Source organism: Ambystoma mexicanum, chromosome 6q, assembly GCF_040938575.1.
Source record: "Ambystoma mexicanum isolate Mex_15411 chromosome 6q, UKY_AmexF1_1, whole genome shotgun sequence".
NCBI classification, from domain to species: domain Eukaryota; kingdom Metazoa; phylum Chordata; class Amphibia; order Caudata; family Ambystomatidae; genus Ambystoma; species Ambystoma mexicanum.
In genome coordinates this window covers 880,448,766-880,467,010 of record NC_090937.1, presented here as the reverse complement: position 1 = coordinate 880,467,010, position 18,245 = coordinate 880,448,766, and positions in this window count along the sequence as shown.

The following is an 18,245-nucleotide window of genomic DNA, read 5'->3' as shown; positions in this document are numbered from 1 at the left end:
AATTCAGAATGCCTTTCACTGCCGGGCCCGGGCATCCGTCTGCACTCGTCGCCACTGTTGGGGGTGTGTCCTGGCCCCCATGCGTGCCCGTAAGCCCCCACACTAGACAGACCACACACGACACACGTCTATCTAGTTCGGGCTCCCTGGTCGCTCTGCGGCGTCCTGGGACGCCCCGTTTATTTAACTTGCACGCAGCGACGTGCAACGTCACGCCGCCGCGTGCGCGTCCCACACGGGGCATCGCCACACTAACGTTCGGTGTTACTAGAACCTTATATTTACTGCAGGGCTGGAGGAGGCTGTTTAGAGTAACGAACCTTCCGAGGTGCTTCAACATGTGCCAGGCATCTAAAGGAAATGTCGTAAATACGCATCGGCGTGTCATGAGGGATTTCAAGGCTTTCAACATGAAGGTCATGGGTGTTTTCTTTCTACTAGCAGTTCAATTTGTCCGATCGGATTTTCAGGAAAGTGTTTTTGCTTATCCCTCATCTGAAAGTGTGACAGAGCTTAACCTGCAAACTCACAATGTTTTGCCTTATGTGCCTGTCAATGTTTTTTATGTGACATTGCCATACTGCTTGATCGGATATGTAAAGTAGCTGAGACCAACATGTCATGTATTTATGCAACGTCTTTTAATATTGGAAATACAAAGGCCATCACATGCAGCAATATTGTTTGGGAAGATGCAAAGTACTTATATTGAAAGTGATGCGAAGTATTTGGAAAATGAAGACTTTACATCATTTTGGGAATGTGATGTATGAAAACATAGGTCACGATTGTGCAGACATTGTGGTGCAGTTTTTGATGGTTTCTTATATGGCACTCAATGAACATGCTTTTGGGGAAGGTGTTTTCTGTCTTTTGTGCTAAAAGTGTTGGCATGTGCGTTGCTCTATAGTGGGCATCTGCTTTGGTGTTTCTTTATTGGTGCCAAAATTGTTATTGTTGTGTGCCAAAAGTGTAGGCATGAGTGTTGCCCAAGGGTGGGCAATTGTTTTTTTTAGCTATATGGTGGCAATGTACCAATGAAAGCTGTGTTTTATTATGGTGCCAATGTGTTTTTTTTGGCAAGTGTTATTTGGAAATTGCGTGGACTTAAAGTTATGGTGCCAATGTGGTTATTGTAAAACAAGTGGGGGTCTGGGAATCTCTCTACCAGCACGAACATAGCCCTATTGCCTGTTCTTGGGTGAATAACCCCTGGGAGAGACTCTACCAAGTTTTTAGCACACTGTCCCTTTCACAGAGAAGAAAGTTCCCTGCATATCAGTCTTTGTCCTGCCCAGGGGCAGTCCAGCACCAAAATACTTCGCAATTCTCCTCTGAACAAGAGTACCAACAGCAACCCCATAAACGTGTTTCAGCCTTGTTGGGCATCATCAGTGAGGTGAGGCTGTGTCTCTCTTAGAACAGTGAGCAAGGGGTCCACGTCTGGATCGCCCCGATAAGTTAGGGTGAGACCCAAAGTTAATTTATGCAAAACAAGGGGGGTCCTGGGAATCTCTCTACCAGCACTTGATGTGGTTATTGGCAAGTTTTAATTGGAAATGGTATGGACTTAAAGTTATGGTACCAATGGTATTTAGCAAGTTTTCAGGAAATGGCATGGAATTTATGCAACCAAGGGAAATGTCAGTTAATGAAATATACAGTGTTGTTTGCACTAACCCAAACTTTTATCCACAGTTACATCTCAACAAAGACTACATTTCAGATTATCAAAATTTTTGCTCAATTCGTCTTGTTGTTTGTGTGGACATTGTCTGTGAGACCTACTGCATTTCTTTGATATGTTCACTTTTGCCATGCTTTTCATCAGCCTAACAATTTTCCACAGGTACATTTCAAAACTGAACACTGCAAGCATGATTTTGGGACTCTCTCTGAAGGTGTTACTTAAAACGTTTTATATTCTCAAAATTCAAGCTGAATTCGTTCAATAGTTTTGCTTAAGGAAAACTGTGTGGGTTACTAATTAAAGTCAGTTGTGTGATTGTGGTTGTGTGAACGTCTGGTTACCAGTGTGAAAACATGGTTTGCTCATTGGCTAATAGTGAGTTAGGTATTAAATCTTCAAGGGTGCTAATGTTAATGTGCTCAGTTGTGGCGAGCATTTAGCTGTTCAGGTAGCAAACCTTCAGTGATTCCATTGTTTTTGTGCTCAGTGGTGAGCATTGGTTGTTCAAGGTTAGTGGCTAGGTTACAGACCTGGTATTATGTTGGCACACTGCTTTTGTCATTGTGTTGGTAAGTTAATGTTGATCTTTTGGTTGGGTATCAACTTTGGTGATATATGTCACCTGATATTGTGGTTGGTGCCCAGCAGGGTGTTAGGTGGAGGCCCATTGTGTCTCAATATGTATCTGCATTAGGCAGATAGAGGGGATTAACCCTGTGGTTTCTGTCAGGAAGCCTTGATGTTGGTGAATGATGTTACAGGGTTAATGATGTGATGTAGGTGGTTATGATTGTTGATGAGATTGTGGGCTGGTCCCCTGTAGCTGAGTTCCATAATTGGCCATTATGGTTCTAGTGAGTATTTTGTAGTGGATTAGCTATTTTTAGCTATAGTATGGAATTGGTAGGGAATAGCATTTTGCTTTTAGTAGTACCGGATGGGTTATGGAAGGATAGTTCTTTAGATATATATATTGTCCATAAATGACTATTCCTTCTGTTTCCTTCCTTCATTGTATTGTCATGTAAGGGGGGAGATGTGTTATGATTTACCCATCCTGGGTTGGTAGCCGTTTCCTAAGTATGTGTGAGCCTGTGTCTGGAATGTATGGATTAGAGTGTTCCTTCCAGAATGTTATGGTGTGAGTGCCAAGGTTCTCTCTGTATCAGTTGGAAACTGAACTGGGCACAGGGGTACCGGTGGATGTTTCTTTCCCCCATGTACTTGTCCTACCTGTAACTTTAATTACCTGTTATTTGTATCTCGAACCTACTAAAATCTCTCTCCTACTATACCAGGACTCATGTGTCATCATGCAACCACCAAACTTGCAATATAACACCACCCTCTACAGCCAGGACACAGGGTCCTGGTGAAGGTCCACCAATGGAAATCTGTGCTCCAGCCTAGGAGGTGTAGCCCATTCCAGGTCCTCTTAACCACAAACCTGGCAGTGAAGTGTTCTGGAATATCGGCTTGGATCCATGTGGTGCACTGTCACAAAGTTACCACCCCAGTTGATGACCCAACCTCTGTGACGATCGATCTTATTCGGCTTAACTCCAGTTCCACTGCGACCACCACCAGTGATGTCACCAGTAGCTTGGCGATGTCAGACTCTTCCAGTGTTGCTGCAACGGAACGGCCAGTACCGCAAGGCAAGGGCGCAGCCCTCCATCATGCCAATATGCCCATGTGCTGAATCAGGATCTGCAGCTTCTGAATCTCTTCCACACAGTGAGCTTGCTGCGGGAGCTAATGCTAAGGCTCCTTTGTCAGGGGGTCAAAGTTCCAGAAAAAACAACCCCGATTCAGACCTCACTGTTGGCGTACCATCTTCAGTGTCTGACGTCTCTGGACCTCACAATGCAACCTCCAAAAGGTAACCTTTGCAATCGCATGGATGATATTGCATAGCTCTGAACAAAGTGGCAACTAGCCAAGTCAATCGCCCCTGGATTTGTCCCCTCAATGACGATGTAGCCCCCTGAGGTGGTGGTGCACTGGCAGAGAGTAGGGTCCACTACTGTTGATTCACAGATACCTGCAAGTTATGGCCCCTGTGGGTATCATCTGTTGGTCGTTCTTTTTTTTTTTACAATGACCCTTATATGCACAAGGCTCTGGTACCTGGTGTGGACTTTTAGCTGGAACCTTTGATCATAAACTGTGGACTAAGGAATTCATTGCTCAGTACCTGATTCCGGGTGGAACCTTTGAACATTAATATGTTCTTTTCAACAAATTCACGGACCCTATAAACTTTGAACTGGAAGTTTTGGTCTCGCAAACTTATTTTATTTGTGTCTTGCACCTTACCAACTTTGATTAACTAAATTGAGCTTGGTCTTCGAGCCACAAACTATTGTGCTGTTGTTATGACCTTGTTCCTGAACTTGGACATTCAAGGACTGGGATTGGTGTACACTATGTCTGGGTATATTTCTGTCATCATCATACTTGTTAGAATATTGATATATTATTGCTTCACTGCGACTGATGCTTTTCGCACCACCTGTCATGAAAATTACAGTCTCTATGCACATCCATTGGTTCACAGTGAAAATACTTCTTTGCATCTCTCCTGCATATTCAATCTCACTGACTGCTGGGTCTGTGCCCATTTGCCACATGACTTTTCCTCCAGGTTTCCTATCGCACCCATTCTCTTTCAGTGGGGGTATGTCTGTTTGGATCTCAAGTTGGTTTTACCCAGTCCCAAGGCCCAGGACCCTGTAAGGCCATTCATTCCCACTTGGGCTTTACCTGTCCTCTGAATTTTCCCAACGCAGACCAAGCATGAACCAAGCCAGCAGCACTGCACCTTTCACCAGCAATTGGTCTTACATGCTACACCAACCCAGGTCCTCTGTTCATGGGACCTAGCAAATTTCATTATTATCTGTCCAGCAATTCCAGTGTATTGATCAATAATGTTACATTTGCCTTTGACAGTGATTGTTTATTTTCTCATTCCGGATATGCTACGTATTCGAGTACCTATTTCATCTGTAGGGACAAGGCTTATTCCTGGCTACCCATTAATTGGGGAGGGAGTTCTTACATGAGCTATATCCTGCCTGCAGTGCATCATACTTCCACCTTTCCAGCCCAGTACCATCTCAGAAGAAGTACTGTATGGGAAAGCTTTGTTGCAGGGGTGGGATATCATATACCAGCCTTTGGGATTAAGATAAATAGAGACCGTCTACCCAATTGTCATGGTTAGTGGAGAATATTGCGAATGTCACTGTGTGCTCCTTGATTCAATTATCCTGAGAACAAGTAGCCATCTGAGCCATGGTGCTTCAGAATCGTATGGCGCTAGACATTTTTCTGGCCTCATAAGGAGGCATCTGCACAATCGTGAAGAGTGAGTGCTGTACTTTCATACTCAGTTACTAGAGCAATATTACTGACATCGTCACCCACATTCATCATGCTGTAAGCCTCCTTCATATAGTCCGGAGGCTTCCTGGACCTTTGGGTTTTGGGTTGAAGGTCTTTTGGTAACTCTGGGTGCATCTAGTGGTCAGATCCTACACATAGCACTAGTCATAATTCTAAGTCTGTCCTGTCAGTCGATGGTTTGTAAGTGTCTCTATTATCGGGTATGCAAAACCTGTTCTGAAGTCTCTCAAACTGCTTGAGTGCGTTACTGTCATACTACGGAATAAATAACCTGCTATGACATGCCAGGTTGTGATGTTTGTTCCCGTAGAGATGTATGTAGTGAGACGGGAGTGAAGGTCTCACAAGAGGGCCCTGTAGGGGAAGTTTGGAATTGAATATTGTATGTACTCCCCTTTCACATTACTGCATTATAATTTTCAGAAGTTCTTGCAAGCTGCCATGTTTAAATAACTCTTTCTTTCTTGGGCGCTTGGGCGAGGTGAGGCTTTAGGCTTTACTATGCATTTTATTTATTTATTTATTTCTACAGCCACTGAGCCCGCAGGCATCAGGGCGCCACATGTACACACAGAATCACATTAGACACACAATATTAATTTACAGATTTTCAGGCAGGCCCTGTCTTAGATTAAGGGAATTATCTAAACAAGTGGGTCTTGAGTTTCTTTCGGAAGGTACTGTATGAGAGCTCTAGTCTTATTTGTGGTGGGAGGTTATTCCATAAGGTCGCAGCTTTGGTGTGAGAGGCTTTGCAGAGTCTGTTGGTTTTCCTGAAACTGGTGGTTCCAAGGTTGCCCTGAGCTTCGGACCTGAGTGCCCATCTCGGTTCATAGTTAACCAGTTTCTTCTTGAGGTTCTTCATCTAGTGTGTAGCTATGTTTGCCTTCCCATCTCACGCTTCTAATGTGTTTCCCTTTTGGCGCATGTAAGCTTGTTTTAGGCCCCCACATTCTTAGGAAAAGTGGTGTTACCAGACAGAGGTCATCATACTGTAACCATTTTTGCCTGTCTGAGAGCATGCGTGAATCTTTGAGGAGTATATTCCACTTCACTAAGTGTATCACTAAATGTATCACACTATGCTGTCCTCCCTGATAACACTGTCTAAAATGTAAGAATGCAGCTGGTATCAAAGACTTTTATAGTGGGGCTTTGTTCCCTGCTTGCAACATTGCTTCAGTATAATTAATTGCCCTGTCTAGACCAGTCCCTCCATTGAAATTCATGTGCTCCTTTGGGTATAAGAGAACGGTGCACAGAGGGAGGGGGAGTCTCATACTGTCACTGGTTTGTTTTGTCCTGTTGTTTGCTTTCTACCAATAAATTGTTCCCTAATCCACAGGAATAGTTGTCATTTTTCCACGACAACTATAAACTAGATTATTTAAAGGAGGTCAAAGCTAATTATCACAAACAGTGAGCTGCAACATAACAATTATATTTGTATCACGACTGAGAAAATCTATTTCACTAGCCCGAGCAACAATTAAAACTCACTAGAGCTATGACTGCTGATTACATGATATTATCAAAATTGTCCAAGGGAAAAGATGCCATATACATCCATGATGTTCCCCTAAAGGGATATCATTACATTCAATGGATCATGTGCTGCTGCAACCAAAAAGCAGTAAAGGGGGCCACATCATGAATTGGGCGCTATTACCGCCGGCGCTATTAGCCCTACCGCCAAACCCCTCGGCGCTATTAGCGCCGGATCACGGGTTTGGCAGAACGGTTAGTGCCCATTCCCCATTGGGCCCATTTGGGAATGTCTCATTCCCCATTGGGCCCAATGAGTAAAATATGCGCTATTACAGCCAGCAGATTTCCCGCCGGCGGTAATAGCGAAGAAAATTGCCAAATTTGCAGCAGATTTCCCCCCAGCTCAGAGCTGGGGTGAAATCCGCTAAGGCTATGATCTGGCGGACCCTTAAATGTGGCAGTAATGATGAGGCCCAAGATCTCCTTCAACATTTCGATAAAGCCGGCCATCGACTTGAAGGGAGCCCAAAATTTTCTGAAAAGAATGCATAGACTATCATCTTGGATAGAGTACTATGCCAAAGGTCTAAAGACTCATAAAGTATCTTATGAGTATAAATTTGAAAGGTGGAAGTTCTTTATGAAAGCCACAGGTTTAAAGCTATACGTAACACATCCGAACAATTGACTCACAGGATTTGAGGCCCTGTGCTTCATGGAGAGTGCAAACAGATTTAGCAGTTCTCCTTTTTTATTGTATAAATAATTGTGTACTGGTTATCTGGTTATTAATAGGTAAGTCCAAAGGGTCAGTGCATCGTAGAGTGTAACAAGGATCCCTTCTCTGAGAAGATGTGTGCGATGCATAATAGCCCTACTGATGCAATGCAATTAATTCATTGGTTAGTTTTGCAAAAACCTAATAATTTGCCATAAAAGCAGATGATCCAAGAGGCCCAAACCCTCAATGTTTCTAACTGATGAGGGTTGCAAGGGCATGAGTGGAGAAATGTCAGAAATAATATTTTAAACATTTCTGACCATTGTGAATGATAGATGAATACATATTTTGGAACCTCTTTGAGGAATGTATGCAAGACACTAACACAAGCATTCTACTAATCAGCATCTATTGCTTAGTCCATGGGTGCAAAGTGGCATGGAAATGGTCTGTGGCACTGTATTGGAGGTGACACAGCTGTTTTAGAATCCGGGCTCAATATCCTCCTTCCTCTTCAAGACGTGCGCTGAAATGAAAAATCGTTGCATGCTCTCTTCCACAACATGATTGAGAGCTTAGCTCATCGCCTACTTTCATTATGTACTTTGAACAAACAAAGGATAAGACAAGTAAGTGATACTCCATTGATCACATCATAAAGCGAGCTGCCTGAGACACAGGGGAAGTAAAATTTGAAAACACAATCTGCAATTTTTTATGGACTTTAGCCCAAGGGTCCTGAGTAAGGGTGTGCAAAATGTTCACATACGAAGCAAAAAGTGCAGACTCCGCACTGGAATCCGCTTCTGCCCATTCCACGAAATCCACATTATGGTTCTGCCGCCACTGAAATTCCACTGGCTTTGTGCAGTTTTGTGTGTTGCGTGGTGTTTCATTGCCATGTTTCGTGTAGCGCTATGAGAAACTTTGCATGGGTCTTTTTTTTATCTGTTTTCGATTTGTGCAGCGACACAAGAAACTTTACACAGTTTTTCGATTCATGATAGGTTCGCACAGCAGCACAAGTAACTTTGTATGGGTCTTTGTCTATCCGTTGTACTTCCGTGCAGCAGCACAAGAGACTTTGGCTGGTTTTCCACGATTCATGCTACTTTTGTGCAGCGACATGAGAAACTTTGCACAGGCTTTTTTGAAATCCGTACTAGTTTCACACATAAGAAACTTTTTTCTCGCACTGGCACGAGAAACTGCACACATCTTTTAGTATGATTTGTGGTAGGTTCAAGCAGTGGCATCAAAAACGTTGTGCCGTTCTTTTTGGCCCGTGCTAGGTTCGCACAGAAACTTTGCCAGCTTTTTGTTTGATTTGTACTAGGTTCACGCAGTGACACAAGAAACTTCATGTCACTCTTTTTGATTCATGTTAGGTTTGGATGATTTTTTATGGTAAAGCACTGGCTGTTTTGGAAGGAGGGAGTCAGTGTGGGTTTGGGAAAGATGAGTGATCATTACTGTGTATAGGTCATGCTCAGTTATTGATCTTAGTTGAGGAACCATGCTTGGATGTAATTGAGACATTGCACCAATTCACCTTAATAATGGCAACAGATTAGATTAACATCAAGATGTGGGCTCAATACTTGCAAAAAAAGATACTGTACTTGTTACTCCAATTATGCTTGTGGAATTCCAACATTAAGATTTATGTTATTTATACTTTAATGTCATACAGTCAAAGACTTTACACATAAAGGAAAATAAAAAAAATGAAACATAAAAATAATAATAATATATACATACAATATATACAAAGAATTAAAAGACAGTACGATACAGAATTTTAAATTCAAGATTCAAAACTCTTATGAAGTACGTAGGATACAGAATAAAGTTCAAAATTCGAAATTCAGAGATTCAGTATTTCATACTAATAAATAAATCATTGCTCATTGTACATGAGAAAACCGTTGCAAACCCTGAAGGGAGACATGTTTCTGTGTTGGGTAATGTGAGAAACCAAACGGTGTCTCACCTGTTAGTCCTCGGGGACTTGCCATCCAAGTGGCCAGGACACGGCCATCTCTTTTGGATCCAGTTCCTGGGGTGGTCCAGTGCGGGAGCATCACCTGAGTGACGGGTCTTCGGGGAGTAGGGGTGAGATAGCTGATGGTGAGACGCAGTATTTCCGTCTCTTTTGTTCATCTACGACATCCTATTTTTTAGGATTTACTGAAGTCCCAACCCCCCCCTTATTACACAAACACTGGGCCCGAGGAAGAGGGTGACTAAGAGTAACCAGACTAACTCTCACACATCGTACTGGACATGTCCCGTTAATTGGGTCAGGCAAAGTCAGGCACTTTACTCCAAATACATAGACCTGATACCAGTTAGCTCTCCTCACACGAATAAAAGACAACACCTAAAGACACACTATGAGCAAGGTGGAACATGAGAATGAGCAGAACTTCCGGGACGAAGGCCCACCTACTGGAGCAGAGCAACCGACCAAGGGACAAGAGCAGTGGACCGAAAACCCCAAGGCTTCCCTACTGGAGGTCCTTGCCTCTGACAGAACGCGAAAGACATGTGGAGAAGGCCAGAACCCACAAGTGAAGATCACATTGTGTTTCAAGGATGCCAGCGACCCGCCCAGGTGAACGCCAGAGTTGGGGAGACAAGGCCAAGCCTGTGGTACTCACCTTGATTCAATAATTGGAAACAGCAAAACAAGAAAGAAGCGCACAAAGCCAGTGAGTTGGCAAGTGACCTGAAAGACCGGTGTGTGTTAAAGTGAATGAAGTAGCAAAATAATATCACAAGTGAAGGCTGCACACGTGTGGATGAGATGCTAAGAAAGGCAGACCTGTGAATGAACTTTAAAGTAAAATGCAGCTGCAAGATCAGCGATACTAAGTAACGGAGAAGTCCAGTGAAAGGAAGAAGCCCATTTGAAAGTCTCAGTGAAAGGTTCATTGTTTGAAGCCAAAAGGCAAATAAACGGCAAGAGTGAAAGTAAAATTATGAATGTTGAGTCAAAGTGGTCCTGCGATGGTGTGTAAGAAAAACACGCACATTCAAAAGACTTCGACATCCGAAAGGGGTCCAAGCACGATCGAGGGAGACGGAAGTATACTAAGCTTGCGGAAGGGAGCTCCCTTGAAATTTTGTGTTGAACTTTATTGTGAGAGGTCTAAGCCCAGCAGAGGGGGTCCTACAAGAACTGTGTGGTGAAAGGTCTGAGCCTGGCAGAGGGAGACCTTTGTGAATGTTCTGGTTGAAACAAACATTTTAAGTCATAGAAATCGACTTTCACATGGAAGGCCAGGCAAGCCTCCATCCACAGTTTTTAACTGTGTAATGTGTTGGAAGCCGAGCCAGAGTCTGTCGTCCTGCCCACAGGGATCCCATTACCCCATGAGGCCTAATGTGGGGAAGAAAGCTGGTTGAGCCACATTATCATTTGAACAGTTCCTATTGCATAGATTTCTCCTTTTTACACTTTTGTACAAGAGATAGGGCATGCATTAGGTTTTGTTAGCATCAGCCATTTTGATTTGACGGACTTCACTAGGACTGTTTTGTTTATCTTTTGATGGTCGAGACTACTCCCATCTTAGTTACAGGGCAACAGAGGAGTTTCTCCAACCCCAACATTTTCAATAAAGGTTTTACAAATTGTATCCATCATGTCAGTGTCAATACCTGTGATACCATGCCTTCCCTACAGTAAGGTTGGTAGCCATGTAATATAGATATTAAATGTCTGTGCTCCTAATACAGATACTCAAGCCTTCTTTGACTTCACCAGTCAACTGCTAAGTTTAGATGCAGTGGCATTTTGGGTTTGCAACTTTAATCCTGTGTGGGATATGCACAAGACAGCTCACATGGATCTGCTAGACCAATATTGAGATCCGATCCTATTGTACAGAGACTATTATGCTTTTACAACCAAGTTGATATATGGAAGGGGCAACATGCAATTTCCAGTGATTTATACACTATTTAGAAGCACATGACTTCTCAGCATTAATAGGTAATCTGTGTATACCTTCCTGAGCAATCACATGGGCTGACGAAAACTCTGTGCTAGCAAGAACGCTTTCTGACCACTGCTCAGTTAAGATGACGATAACGCTTCCTGACATGGTAAACAGGGGAATCCAATGGAGATTCAAACCACAAGCACTGACCGATAGGGTGTTCCATTACGAGATATTGCATGCAATTGAAACCTACTTTGAGCTCAATGTGAGCACTGTTGCAACCACTGCTACTCTCAGGAAAGCCTCCAAGACATATGTTTTGGTAGGTGTATTTCTAAAGAAGCTGGCATCCTTAAGGATATCTGCAACATGCTCAAGATCATGGAAGCCCACATCAGGCCATTGCAGAGGTATTATGCTAAGAACTGAGAAATTTGATTTCAAAGGCATGAGAAGTTTACACACTTTGCTGTAGCAGCAGAATCAGAGATTACGTTTCTGGATATGCCCACTTCAGCCCACAGATATGGTAAAAGAGGTGAAACATAAGCCATTCGCTCATTTGGCTGGTACAGACAGAGCGGGGTAACATGAGATTCAATACTCTTCTAAAATGTCTTGCATTGATTTGGATCTAATTAAATACATTGAAGAGATGGGACATTATCCTGCTGTGGCTGCCCTCCGCCATGCCAAAAAACAACTGACTGACGGAAGTGCAAGCCAGAGCACTGCGTAAATTGCAACTTTCTCTCACGACCTGGGCCACGAGAGGAAGATGCAGATTCGTGACGCTGTGCCTGCACTTCTATCACTCACAGCAGTGGCAGCCCCAGAATTGTGGCCGGAAGTGCCTCTGGTAGGGTCATGAAAGGGATTTGCCATCCCAAGCCCAGACAACTAGCCCTGACAAAGGGGGCACCATTTTGGACAGACCTTACCTGCTGCACACCTGGATCACAGTCTGAGTCCCTGGGCAGCTGCGAAACAAACACCATGATGAGAGGATCCCATGCCAGAAGAGAAGCCAATACCAGGTAGGTGACGTTCAACCTAAAACTGACTTTACTGTTGCAGTTTCAATTGGTCGAAGCAAACATGGAGTTAACATCTCTCCTACATGTTTGCCTTGACCAACTCAATCTGCCGATTTGTTTTTCTCCTGGGCCTGCCGGCTGGGACGGGCAGTGAGGAGCAATCCGTTGTTGAAGCGGGTTAACCACCTTCCTGCACAATTTCTGAGTGATTTTTTTTTATTTTTTTATTTTTTTTATTTTGATATAGCTGAATAATTTCAACTTTTCAAAAAGAGAAAAGAAAAGAAAAGGAAAGGCATAATGAAAACAGTAAATAGCAACAAACTAAAATCAGCAAGTACAAAATACATGCATATAATTGTACATCGATTCTTCTCTAAAAATTGCAATTTTAGCAGCATAAAAATTACGAAGCAGTTGATAAACAAATCTGGCTCGTAGCTTATTTGGTTCGACATTACTTAGTTAAGGCAGGTAGAATTGCATCCAAAAATTGCACTAATGATTTAATTGTAGAAAATTTCATATCAGCACATACTGCTTCCCAAATTTGTGTGCCGTTTTTTTGGCTATAAAAATTCATTAAATTTGTAAAGAATTTGGACCGTTGATCATGCAAGCCACTACAAGAAATGATCAAATGTTGTAATGTCTCCTTTTCATCAATTATTCCACAATAGCGACAATAGTCCATGTTATTTGGAATCATATGCCGCCTCACAAGGACTTCTCTAGTAGGGAACAGATTCAACCTAAACCGTAGATATTTGTTCCTTATGTCAGTGGAGGGACATTTCAACAAGTAGGGCGCAGAGTGGCCCAAAAGTTTATGACCAAAGATACGTCTGTCAAAGTCTTTATATTTCAGGCATGCGGTTTGATTAAAAATCCATGACCTTTGATAAAATTTTATCTTTGCCCGAGCAGGATTTTCAAGTAAAAAAGGGATTGATATGTTAGCTACTAGCAAAATGTCAATTACATGATTACGCCAAGTTCGTGGATAAGAGTAAGTAGAAGAAATCAAGTAACGAGCTACAGTGCTTAAAATATTATTCATTCCTAGGCCCAATAAACATTTGCGGAAAAAGGCACACATCCGCCATTTGACTCTAGAAGCCATTGAGTTCAAGCCAAGTTCGAATCTTAGTATGGGCATAGGAACACAATTTGGTAAACGTAAAACGCTCTTCCAGAAAACAGCTTCAAGCTTATTCCATATTCTATCACTAAGACAAAGCTTGGATTCTGCAGCATATAATAATATAGGTATAACTTTTTGTTCGTAAAAGAGCAAAAGATGTTTTAAAGTGAATTTGCCATACTTAAAGTTCAAGATTCTTGCTTGCGAAGTCAAGTTAGCTAGTTTAGACTGTAAGTTGGGTAAGTAAAGATTGTCATTTAATGTATTTTGTACCGTAAGGCCCAAATATTTATATTCTGAGACGGATGTCAAGGGTTCATTGCCAATAGACCAAGAGAAGTGAGTGGATTTTCTGCTAACATGAGGTTTACACATCAAAATCTGAGATTTGTCCAAATTTATAATTAAATAATTATCCTCAGCATAAGTTGACAGTGCAGTTAGTAGATTTTGTAATCCCTTTGGGGTCTGCGATATTAGAACCAAGTCATCAGCGTATAGTAACCATCCTATGCGCTGACCGCCTAACTCTGGGGCATCAGAAGGCACTTCAGAAAACAGCTTACCCAAGTCAAGAATAAATAAATTAAACAAAAAAGAGGCCAGTATACAGCCTTGTTTGAGGCCCGTGTATGTGCAGAATGAAGATGATAGAAGCCCATCTAAGTTTAACCTTACACGCATAGAGGTGTTAGAATGTAGCTGTACAATAAGGGTTAACAGAGAGGGAGGGCAACCTAAGAGATACAATTTCTGAAACATAAGGCTCCTATTTATAGAATCAAACGCTGACCTGAAATCTATGAAAGCAAAGTATAAAAATTGCTTCCGTACTGCATATTGGGATTTTAGCATGTTAATGGTCATGATGTTAGGCAGAGTACCAACTCCTGAGATAAAGCCAGATTGAAAGGGATCTGCCACATGATTTTCGGACGACCACACACGCAGATCTCTTAAAATTAGGCGACAGAAAATTTTTCCCGGCACGTCTAACAAAGAGATTGGGCGATAACTCGCCGGGTTAGATCGATCCCCCTTTTTATAAATAGGAACAATAATGGACTTTTTCCACGATGCCGGAATGCATTGGGTCTTATGTATGTGCACAAAAATAGAGTACAGTATTTTGGCCCAAATTAGAGGAAATTGCTTCAGGTGCATGTTTGACAACCCATCAGGCCCAGGGGCCCGTGAAGAGTTAGCTTTGTTGATAAAGAATAAAAGGTCTTCTTCATCAAAATTAAGCTCAAATGCAAACTGTTGAGGCTTAAAACTGTCTGCTATGATGGTACGAGAAGCATACAAATTAGAATAATATTGTACCCAGGATCCTTCACTCACCCCATTCGTCTGTATAGCAGCCTGCTGACCTGCAGTCGCCTGGTTTATGATTTCCCATGATGCTTTCGAGTTTTTGCTAGCCAGTATTTTTAGCATCTTACTACCATCTTGTTGATATAGTTTGGCCCGCTTGCCTCTTAACCAGTTCCTATATCTAGTTTTAATCGACATGAGCATTTTCTTTCGATTATCATCATTAAGTTTGCAGGCCACCCTTTTTTCTGCTCGAACTAGAGCTTTCATAGGTTTGATTTCGTGATCGAAAGTGTGAAAATGAGGTGATTGTCTTTGTGTATGCATGATAGAAGCGGGTTGAAACAATTGCATTAACTCGTAATATATAACTGTAGGGTTGTGATCCAACATACACTGATGTTCAAGTTGAGCTTCATAATAATTTCTAAATGCTTCCAAAGAGGTTTCAGTCCAATGTAATCTGTTCCCAGCTGTATTCACGTTTATGGAACCTCTTAAGTATTGTGGCATTTCGCAACTCATAGAAGTCTTAGAAGTCCATGACATGTTAAGAATGTTATGGTCACTTGCTTCTGCATCTATAACCTGAAATGATTTAACCCTGTCTAGCATACGGCTATCTACATAGATATAGTCGATGGTTCCTTTACTAGATGCGCATTGCCATGTTGCTCTTGCAGGTATGTCGGGAGCAATCGAACCATTTAACATAAACAGTCCTCTGTCCTCAACTAAATTCAGCCATTTGTTCAACCGAATTAATTCTGTACTGCGAGGCGTACCAAGACAATGGAGGTTGAAGTCTCCAGCAATGACAATAGAATCTACTTTGTCATCTATAATAGTAAGAACAAGTGCATTAGTTAGGTTGGCCAAGAATGTATCATCTGTAATGCTCAAGGCATTCCAATATACATTGATAAGTGCGCAATGCATGTCGGGACCAATGAGCCTTGACATTTGGATAGAGGCATTAGGGAAAAACCATGGTTCAACTTTAAGAGTGGAATTTTGTTTAACGGCCATTAGAAGACCAGAGGTAGGCCTTCCATATTTCCCCTTCTCAGCGGGTACGAGCAAAATGTCATAGTTATCCCAGGATGGCAGATGCATGAGCCAAGATTCTTGTAGCAGTATGACATCATGCTTCGACAGATCATAAAGTCGGTTATTCATCAGATGTCGATGCCCCCTGGAATTCCAGCTGATCAAGGAAAAAGTAACCTCATTGTTTGCCTGATGCTAACGCTGAATTTGCTTTTGGTTGCAGGCACACTTTGCAGGACTGCAACTCAGATTGTGGTTTGCAAATTGATGTGTGAGAAGCTGAGTGTTTTGTTCTGAAGTATGTTCTGATGGACCAGAATGTACCGAAACCATGAAACCTAATTCAAGCAGTTTTGCTCGAACTGCCCATATGGTATTAACTACAATGCGAGAATTTATCCACAATATTACTGAAGACCGTTGAGAGTGGTCAGGGAATTCCACTTGTGCGATGTCAATAGAGCCAATATCATCCAGCTCTGAGAACTCACTGAATATGGCTAAAATCGATGCGCGATTCAAGAGATACTGAGTGGCCGGTAAGGGACAACATTTGAAAGATAGCGAATGGACAGCAGGTCTCTTAGGGCACAAGTTCCCTTGTATCAGTTCAGAGTTATTATTAGCCCTGATAGATGTTTTGTTTCTCAAGGTCACAAATTTAGGGTCTTTTTCAACTACAGAGATATCAGTATTAAGAATTTTAACTAATGTGGATTTAATCAAGGATTCGATATTCAGACAGGACACATTTTCTTCTTGTGTTTTATTCTTATGAGGCGCTGTCCTAGTGTCATCAATCACTTGCTGTCCTGGCCCTTGAATTTTGCAACAATTCAGGAGTCGAGTGTTTCCTGAGCTGGAGTTAACATTTGGACTCAATGTTTTGATATCAGGGACAATAGGTTCACAGTTTGGTAATACCAACTTCTTTAAGACCGGCTGGGAAGCCATATAGTCATCAACAGCCTGTCTAATTTCTCGTCTCTGAGCCATTAGATTTGGTTCATGTGTAGATTCTTTGGGTTGTAGAGATGACGTTTTTTTTTTCAAATTGTTTACAGGTAGATCAGGTTCTACTTCCAATGCTGCATCAACAAAAGCATTCAAAGGACTATACGACGAGACAATTTTGTTTTTCGCCAACGTTTCTCTAATTGACTTTGTCTGAGACATTGTTAAATATTTCTTTGTTATTGCCTTAGAGGCCATTTGAGAATTTTATACGGGCAATGTAATATTTTTAACAAATGCTTTGGTATGAGACGATCGTTTAGGGACAGATTTGATATTTTTTGATTTCTTTTGTAGATCATCCTTAGATTTCCCTTGCTTTGAGGATACGGTCTCTGTCCCCATATTGCCAAACAGAGCGTAGTTTGGTTTTTTATTCTGAACAGGAGAGTCAGGCAAATGCTCTTTAGGGCTAGCCGTTAAATCTACAATGGGCTTACTTATATAGGGTAAAATAGAATATGTTTGACGAAGCTCATCGGTCCATACAGTAGTTTGAGAGCTGACAGATTTTTTCTGCAGGAGTGGACAAGATGGAACGTGTAGATCGTTTAGCTTGTTTATTATGTCAAGATGGCCAGATAGCAACTGATTTAGTTGCTCTGAATGTACATCAGCCTTGGAAGCCAAAGCTTCAAATAGCTTTGCAAGAGACAGAATAGCTGTGTTCATAGATGACAAGGCAATAGTGACCATGTTAATTTGTGGATTTGCTACTTCCGTTATAGAGTGATGATCAGGGGTAATTTTACGCGGAGTGGGAGCAATAAATGATATTTTCTCAGCAGAGTAAGAATCACTAATGTTTGTGAACATAATTGGTGATTTAGAAAGATTGTCCGAGAGAGTGTGCACGGTAAAACATGAAGCGTTTATATCCAAATCTATTACTGCCAAGTCGTTAGAAGGTAGACTTCTGGCACCATTTACAACAGGTAAGGGCAAAGCAGAATTATTAGCAGACATTGTTGCCTTAGCAGTAAATACATTGTTTAAAAGTATACTGTCTGTTAACGAAACATTTTCCTTGGCAAATGTGACAGTGGGGGTGCCTCCAGTGTCACCATTGGTTTGAGCTCTTGGTGTTCCTGGAGAATTTTGCAACCCACACATCTCAGAGACAGAAGTGATCGTGCCATGGATGTACGATGTGGCAGGTTTAATAACTGAACCAATCAGTTCATCAGATGTGGTCATTTGACCCTTCGTTTTAGAGTGTAAGTTATCCATATCACAGGAAAAAAAAGGGCGGATATCCAGTTGCAATGAAGAATCAGTTTTGGATTTTACCGAACACTTAGTTGTAGTTGCAGAGGGGGTAGAGCTCAGACGACATTTCTTGGTTAAACAAGGCGAAGAATTAAGATGAGATCGCTCCACGTTGGTGACATGATTTTTAGAAATTGCAGGCATACCTGATTTT